Source organism: Aethalodelphis obliquidens, unplaced genomic scaffold (assembly GCF_003676395.1).
Source record: "Aethalodelphis obliquidens isolate GAN/ISIS:26980383/991018 unplaced genomic scaffold, ASM367639v1 scaffold3, whole genome shotgun sequence".
In the NCBI taxonomy this organism is placed as follows: domain Eukaryota; kingdom Metazoa; phylum Chordata; class Mammalia; order Artiodactyla; family Delphinidae; genus Aethalodelphis; species Aethalodelphis obliquidens.
In genome coordinates, this window is record NW_020837947.1 from 9,797,975 (window position 1) to 9,807,155 (window position 9,181).

Genomic DNA, 9,181 nt, shown 5'->3' on the forward strand with positions numbered 1-9,181 from the left:
CCCTGGGCTGCTATAATCCTGGACTCACAACTGAGAACTTTTCCAGGGAAATCGGCTTGTAAACATTATACTTCACATAATGACTGCCTGCACCACCTCACCTAAATCTGAACAGGTATTGCTTCAAATTGGGGGACTATTTTTAGCTAGCTGAGGACATTCCCGCCTTCTCTGGGCCCTTTGCACTTGAGGTGTGACCCCTCCCTCAGCCACAGTCTGGTTCTTCTGGCGATGACCCTGGTTATTCACCCTGGTTGGGCCTCCTGCCTCTCCCTGTAGCCTCCCCCCAAGCCCACCTGGGCTCACCTGGGGAGACGGGACTTGCCTCATCTTCTGGGGCACATGAGCAAGGCAACTGCCACTTGCAGAGGCAACACTGATCCTAATTGTGGGTCAAATTTTGAGCTAAGAATAGCCTTCTTAAAAAGAATCTACATAACTAAATTTATAAAGTGCTGGCAAAAGTCACAGCTCCAGAGAGGTTGGCCGTGTGGCATGATTCTCACCGTGAACAGCATCGTCACAACCATTTACATATATATGCATCTATTTACATGCAGTTATCACTGGCTGCTGAGGTTCCTGTGATTTTGATAATCTTCTTTACACTATTCTGCACGGACTTTTTTTTTTTTTAAGTGACCATGGATCGCTCTTTGAACTAGAAAAAAAACGGAGCTTTTAAAATAATTTTGAGAATAAGAAAACACTGCCTACTGTATATTGGTTGATCTAAACCCCCAGACAGTCCTCAAGTCCAGTTCCCAGGAGGGGAAGCAGAAATGCCCCGACTCCCTCTCCAGAATCACAGCCCCACCTCCTGAAGCCTGTCTCCATCCTGGCTCCTGCCTGCCTGGCGCCTCTCAGATTAGATTAGGTCATCAGGATCTCTCCACATTCTCCCTGCCTCTGGAGTGAAGCCCAAGCTCCCCTCTGGACTTTCCCACCCACACCCCAACATGAGTGATACGGGTTGAATCATGTACAGCCCCCCAAGGCACGCCCAAGTCCTAAGCCAATACCTGAGAAGGTGCCTTTATTTGGAAACAGGGACTCTGCAGACCTCATCAGATCGACTGGTGTCCTTATAAAAGAGGAGGAGAAGGCACGCAGGCACGTGGAGGAAGACAGCCAGGTGACCAGACGGGAGGCAGAGACTGGAGTCATGTGTCTACAAGTCGAGGGCCGCCGAGGATTTCAGGGAACCCCAGAACTTAAGAGAAAGGCCACGGACAGATTCTCCCCTGGAGCCTTCTGAGGGACTGGAGTGACCCTCTTGACACCTGGATTTTGGACTTTTGGCCTCCAGTATAAATTTCTCTGAGAGAATAAATTTCCTTTGTTCAAAGCCAACCCAGGACACTGATAGAACGCCCTTGTGTGCCCCACACTCACATGAGTCCCGCAGCCTGCTCTGAAGCCACCTGCACCGCCAGCCCCCATCCCACTGGCCTGCACGTGGCCCTACCGCTTGCCTGGCCGTCCCTCTCTTTATGTGCCGGTTCCTGAGGAGCTGGGCCCACGCCCTGCTCCCCTGCCAACCACGGCCCCCATGCAGCCAGCACTGTGCACGCGGTAGATGCAGGGCAAATGTCCCCATCTCGGGGACCCGGTGGGACGCAGAGGGCAGCCTCTCCCGCTCTCCCCTGATGCACCACGACGGCCTTTCCTTCTAAGATCGGTCTACACTCCCACCACGTGCCCCTTTCCCAGTCTTCCCACGTTCGCGTTCTCAAGGACTCGGCGGCGTCGATTTCCGGCTGGACGGGACGGTGGGGCCCAACCTGAGGCTGCGCTTCTCGCTTCTCCCAGCAGAGGGCAGCCGAGCCCGGGCCCCGCGGCCGCCGCGTGTCGCGGTCTGTGCTGGGCCGGGAGCGGGGACAGGCCGCGGGAACACCCCGGCGCCGTCGGCGGGCGACGGCGCGGGGCTCGGCCCTTCCGGTGGCCAGGGCCGGCCCGCGCAGAGTGGGGCGGAGGAGCTACGACCGTCACCTCGGGACACGGCGACCGCGGCTCGGGCTCGTCTCATCCGGGCGGCGGGCGCCCAGCCCAGCTCGCATCCCCGAGCCTCGCTAGCTCAGTCCCGGAGCGCTGCTTCCTTTCCTCCTTCTGCCTCCACTCCCTGACCCCGGGCCATCGGGGCTCCGGGGCCCACGCGGCACACCTCGGACCCCGCGTCCTAGAGGCGCGGCCTCAGCCACGTGGTCACGCACGTCTCCCCCTCTCTGGCCCCGCACCCCCGCGAAGCTGACAGATCCCGACGACGGCGACGGTCCTCAACGTCGTGCAGGGTCTGCGTCCCCAGGACCAGGCCCCCGGCTGCACCCAGACCCGGTCCACCCCGGCGCGCTCCGATTCCTTATTTGCAGGCTCCCTCTCTGTCCCCCTCCTCCGACAGGCAGCACTGCGGGCGACCCCTACCCACCCATCGCGGGCGCCAAGGCTGGAGGTCGGCAGACCTGCCCTCTCACTGCCTTTTTATGACCCCAGCAGTGTTTCTGGCGACGTGGGTTTGACGTGACTTTGCCCAAGTGTTTGCCTCTTCTCTACTTTTTTGAGTGACTTTTCCCCCCCTTGCTGCCAGTAACTACAATGTTCAAGGTACAAAACTGAGAAAACAGACAAGCAAATAAGTGAAAACCTGAAATCCCAGCCTCCGTCATAACCACATTAACACCTTGGTGTCGGTACGGCCACGTCGTGCCCTCTGCGTGCAGACAGATCTGTATTATTTTTCCCCAGTGAGGATCACACCCTCTCGGGACCTCTGTAACCTGCTCTTCCACTCAGCGACCCACGAGAGCATCTCACCACGAAGGCCGCAGCTGAAAACGCACCCGGGGGTCCCGAAGCCGGCGAGGGCTCCCTCTGGGGACCTCTGGGGGGCAGGAGCGTCACAGGCACCTGTCTCCAAGGCTGGCACTGCCCTGGGTAGGTAAGGTCTCTACTGGGAGGCAGCGGCCTGGGGTTTCGGTTCCTCCTTTTGAAGAGACACCCCCCCCCATGCCCGCCCCTTTTCTCCAGCTCCGCCCACCTTCGAGTGGAAACAATTCCGCGCTTTTAGAGCACCTCTTCTCTCTCCTGTGACTATATTCGAGAAACACAAAACTAATCCATATCCACACACGAAAGAACATCATTCTTCTTTCTACATCTGGGCTGGGAAGGATGGGACTCCAGATCAGTGGTTCTCAACGAGGGGTGAGGGGAGACGATTCTGACCCCAGGGGACCTTTGGCAACGTCTGGAGACGTCTTTGTCATGACCTCGGGGGCTGCTGCTGGCACCTAGTGGATAGAGGCCAGATATGCTGCTGAACAGCCCACAAAGCACAGGACAGCCCCCAGAAGTGAAGAATTAGCCACCCCAAAGGTCAACAGTGCCAAGCTCCGGACCAGAGGGTCCTTGACGCTCTCCTCGGGGCCCAAGAGCCTGGCAGCCTTGCTCGGCCTGTAGCCCCACCCAAGGGGCCATGGCCTTGACTGGTCACTGCTAGGCCCTGTCCACTCGGCCAGGACATGAAAGGGCTGCTGACAAAGGCGGCAAGAGGTTGAAGTCTCCTGAGCGAGCAGACGGATGGAGCAGTGAGGTGGGGGAGGGTCGGGTGCAGGGGAAGGTAATTTGGTAGCCCTGCTTTGCTCATTGTCATGGTTTCCGACGTTCCCAGAGCTATTCAGGACCACCTGCAATTCACCCCTCTTGACTGCAGACTCCCAGGGTGTTAGAGCTCAAGGGAACCTGAGACGTTTCTAATCTGACCGCATCATTTTCCAGGTGGGACACGGGGCCCCATCTGAGGTGCACTCAAAGCCTCGCGCCCCAGTTTCTGAACTTACAAAGAGCAGCATCTCCCTGTGTCAGGCACCAGCTGTGCCTGGGGCTCTTTCACGCACCTCTGCACCACTCATGAGCCTGTGACGGAAGAGTCGCCCCACCTCACAGGTGAGCACTCTTGAGGCTCTCAGACTCCAGGGGATTTACCTGAAGCCACAAAGCCAACGGGGGAGAAGGACATCCACCCAGGTTTCTCCCGCCCTAAACCAGACTAGGCCGCTGGCTCTCAAACTTCAGTGCTCACTAGAATCCCCCAGGGCGTTTGGAAAATGCTGATGCCAAGGTCACACCCCGGAGATCCTGATTTAACTGGTTTGGGGGGGCGTCTGGCCACTGAGACTTTCAAACGTTCCCCAGGAGTGTCCAACTGCAGCAGAGTCAGAGAGCCCTCGGGACACACGCCCTCCGACCCACACCCCAAGACCGACGTTAATGTCGGGGTGGTGTGGTGGGGCAGGGGAGGAGCTGTTGCAAGAAATCGTGAGATCCTTGAATGGCTTCTTGGGAACAAGCCCATATTTTGTGTCTAGAAGCCTTAGCATTGGCTTCAAATGGGCTTCCTTTCCACCTGAATGTTCAGGTTCCGAAACCTGGTCAATTTGAGACCTGTATTTTCTGGCTGCTTCTTCCTCCTTGGATGTTTGGAGAATTGAAATAACAGCTTCATATATTCCTGTGGTCCAGGGGCGAGGTTCACCAGCCGTCCCAGCGCCAGGAGGGAGCAGACCTGGGAGCTGCTGCCTGGGGGTTTAAGAGCTTCAAGGGTGCCACTCCCAGGGATATTTGCATTTTTAGCAGAGACTCTGGAAAATGGAGAATCCTTCCTACTAACAACATAGGAGAAGGCGGCATTCCAGACGCCAAGAGGCAGGACGGGAGATGACTCGGCCTGGGGTGGCGGCTGGTGTTTCACCCCTGACCCCAGTCCTCCTAACACCTTCTTTTCCCAAATTTATCTGTTCACTCCTTTTTAAAAAACGAGTCTCAGGCCTGACACAAGTGAACAAACATTACTTAAAACTTTAAGCCGTCTCTTCTTCCCTTGAGTTGGATATAGCATCTGCATTTTTGTCTTTTAGTGGTAAGAGCATTTTACACCCTACAGAGCACAGGAGCACGCAGAATCTCATTTAACCCTCACAACCGTCCTGCCAAACGCAGATGATCATCGGCATTTTGTAGACGAGGCTGCCAGAACCTCAGGGGGCTCCGCCGGTGCTGGTGGGCAACAGGCTTCTGACTTGGGGCCTCGCCTCCCATGGCCTCAGCGGGCAGCCTCCTTCCTGGGGGCATTTGTTGAGTCCGGAAACAGGCGCAGGCCGCAGGCATATTGTAGCGCTGCTCCCTGGCTGCCCCTGGAGCGCCTCACCCCTCACGGCCCCTCTTTGCTGGAGCAGGAACTCCTCTCAGGCCCTCGCTGCTCCGGGGTCAGCTCAGCCACCTTTGGCCTCCCTGTGCCAGCTGTTCTTAAATTGCTGTGTCGGCCCAACCTAGGGTAAGTTATGTTACTTTTACCTTAAGACTTCATATTTTCTATGTAAGTTCTCCCATCCACATCTCTGGGCCAATCGTATTACAACACTACTTTTCTCAGCTGGTTGGATGATCTTAATATGTCTTTAGCTCTCCATGGTATTTTATTTTTATTCACATTCTTCAAGCTCTACATAGGACAGGAGTATCTACATAGAAAGGGCTGACGCATTCTGCAAGTTTGTGTTTGTGGTGTGTGTGCGTATGTGTGTGTGCGTGCGCATGCCATAACAGCGTGGGTGTGTTTTCACCTACTGGACTGACTCTCAAGCGGTTGCAGAACTGCAGCAGCCGCGGTATCGCTGGGAACCTGTGCGAAATGCAGATCACAGAGCCCCGCCCCAGGCCTGCTGACTGGGAGACTCAGAGTCTACGTCTGAACAAGCCCTCTGGGTGATTCTCTTGCTTGATAAGGTTTGAGAACCACTTATCTTCAGGATAAATCAGTTTTTTATAATCTGCTCCCTAAGATGGAAACTTCGGATTTGCTCTGTTAAGATCGAAACATAAACAATGAGCCCTGACATTGTTGCAGAGGCGTCAGTAGACGTTTTCTTTTTTCAAACTTATTAAACTGATAAGACATGCTTATGCGCGCGTGCGCACACACACACAAACACACACACACACACACACACACACACACTCATCTTCCAGCCCTCCTATTTTGAGAGACCTCCTCTTGGCATCTGGCTCATACTCCCGGGGACATTCAGTCATTGAGAAAAGCAGGTCTGAGCCTCACTATTTCACACTAATGTAATTCAAAGAGAATGGCTGAAGAAAGCAAATGATTAAGCCAAAGAAATGAAGCTGCGATGGTGGAATTTTAGGCACCTGGGTGAGGGGTGGTGGTGATAGTGGAAATGGAGGTGAAGATGGTGGTAGTGAGGGGGTATTAGTTTTGGTGGTGGTAGTGATGGAAGTGGTGGTAATGGCGGTGCAGTTGATGGAGGCGGAGGTGATGTTGGTGTCCTTGGCGGTGTAGTTTGGGTGGTGCAGCTTACATACCAGTCTCTCAGATCATATTACCTGCCTCACCGACTCCTCACTCAAAAAGTCTGCCCTGCAGGTGCCGTGGCGTGCCCCATGGTGCGTGTGCTTGGACTTGTGTGAGCATGTGTCTGGCCACTTTGGCTTTAGTGCCTCCAAAGTTTACAAAACCCCTAAAGCTTTTAAAATAAAAACGGGGGTTAAACCATTTGGATCCTCCAAATTAGAAAGAATAAATGAACCACCCAGCTGCAGTCATGGGCAATTACTGTGATTCTGAGAGGGCTTCGGGTTAAGAGAATGGAAGAGCTGATTATAAACGAGCCAGGAGTAACGAGGGAGGTCAGAGCAGCCCCTGAGCTCTGGGGGAGCGGCCAGCACTCCGCCCCGTCCCACGCGGGCTGGCTGGAGGCGCAGACCTCCTTCCACCCTGGCCTCCAAACCCGGCTGGGGCCGAGGCGCCCGGCCTATTTGTGCAGCTCCGGCAGCTTCAGAAAGAGAAGGCGGCTGTAAATAAACCCAGAGAAGGGCGAGGAATCGAGGGCAGGAAGGGAGAGAGCAGGAGGGAGGCTCCCCGGGAAGGCAGACAGGAATCAGGACTTCTGACCAGGAAAGACGGAGGGCGGCAGGAAGCAGGGAGCCTGCAAAGCACGTGGCCGTCAGGAGGCAGGTCGGTGCCCCTTCCCACTCCACCCTCAGGAATATCGGGGCCTCATCTGCGGATCCACTGCGGTCCTTAAGCAGGCCTCCGGCGTGCCCATTCGCATTCTAATTTTATCCTTGTCTTGCTTTTTTTTTTTTTTTTTGCGGTACGAGGGCCTCTCACCCCTGCGGCCTCTCCCGTTGCGGAGCACAGGCTCCGGACGCGCAGGCTCAGCGGCCACGGCTCACGGGCCCCACTTGAAGTCTTTTATCTCTAAATATAGTAACCCCGTGAGGGAGGTTTATTACTATCCCACAGGTGAGGATGTTGAGGAAGAGAGGCCAAGTCAGCCACCCAGCTAGTGCAGGAGGAGCCCAGACTCGGCCCCAGGCAGCCGGGACCCAGGTCCCAGGCCCTGCGCCACCACACGGAGCTGTCTCTTTACAAGCCGTGATGTGAATTCCCACAGACTCACTCCCAACCCAGCCACATATGCCACCAGATACAGGCCGCGACGGCCAGTGAATCTTTCTCAAGTCCAGCATGACAAGACTAGGTTTGTAGGGGAAACAGTTGTCCTCCAGAGGTTGGGGTACCGCCAGGGAGCCCAGAAGTCCCCGCCCCAGGCATTGGGAGGAGGCAGGGCTCCTTGCAGCCAGACTGTCTGAGGAAGAGCATGAACCCCCCACATGTCTGCGAAACTGCAGACACTGTGCAGAGAGCTCCTTGGAGGGCTTCTCACTCAACAGCCCAGAGGCCCAGAGGCTTGACATAGAAAGTGCAAGGCCCCTTTAACCACAGGGCAGGTGTCCAGAGAGAGGGCACAACCAAAACTGCAGGTTCTGAAAAAAAAAAAAAAAGCCTGTGGTTGAAGACTATTCTAGGTCAACCCAAACCCCAGCTTGCCTAGTGAACTTGGTCAGCTCGCGACAGGAGCTCAGGGTGTAAAGTGCTGCAGGCTTGTGTGTTCGTCTGTTCATTGACACTCGGACTTGTTTTTAGAAAAGAATTGCAGTAGGGTAGAGAAAGCAAACATAAAAATTTCATATATATCTTTAAAAGACCCAGAAAAATGATTTTAAAAATAATCAAGGGCTTCCCTGGTGGCGCAGTGGTTGAGAGTCCGCCTGCCAGTGCAGGGGACGCGGGTTCGTGCCCCGGTCCGGGAAGATCCCACATGCCATGGGGCGGCTGGGCCCGTGAGCCATGGCCGCTGAGCCTGCGCATCCGGAGCCTGTGCTCCGCAACGGGAGAGGCCACAACAGTGAGAGGCCCGCGTACCACAAAAAAAAAAAAAAAAAAAAAAGACTTCAAGCACTTGGTTCAGCGCCAGGCACAACGCAAATTACAACAACGGTCATTTATTATTACTTCCCCTGGGCAGCAGTTGGGCACTGGCCTAACAGACCATTGGGAAAGTTGCACCACTGGTATAATTAGACTGGGGTTCGATGTGGGGTTGTTAGATGCCCTGGAACTGGACTTCTGTCTTGGATGACCCCACCCCAGACCTCAAGGTCCACAGACTGTCCAGCTGCAGCTGTCCCTGGTTTCACACACGCCCCGTAATCTGCACCCACAGCCAGCCACTCTCTCTCTCTGTGGAGCACCAGGTTACCACCATCACCAAGACTGATGCCAGCCGGGCCTTGCACAGAGAAGCCAAGGCCTTGGTTAGGTGAGGAATTTTCCGAGGCTTCCATTTATTTATTTACTCCTTCGTTCGTTCCTGTGCCAGGGCTCCCTGCTGCGTACAGCTGTCCCATCTGCAGCTACCCCTCGTCTTCCAACTAACCTTCTACGCTGAGGAAATCCCACGCTGCGAGTCCTGACTGCTCCACACAAGTCAGGACTCAGTTCCCAGCTCCCCTTGCAGCTGGGATGCAGGATCCATCCATCAGACAGGGCCGTGCGAGGCCCCAGTTCAGAGGTGAGTGTGGGCGGGAACAGGCTCGGAGGGCGCGGACGGGTTCCGTTTGGCTGGCACTTGGGAGGCAAATGCACCTGGTCTCAGGTGATGTCCGCGGGGTCGGGGGGCTACCAGGTCCAGCTCCCAGGGCAGGAGGGCCATCAGTGGAGAGAGCGGTGCTCCCCACGTCAGGGCGTGGCGTGATCTGAGGCACTGATCCTGGAAGATCAGCCTTGCTCTGTTTCTCCAGCTGCTCCATGTTTCTGTGT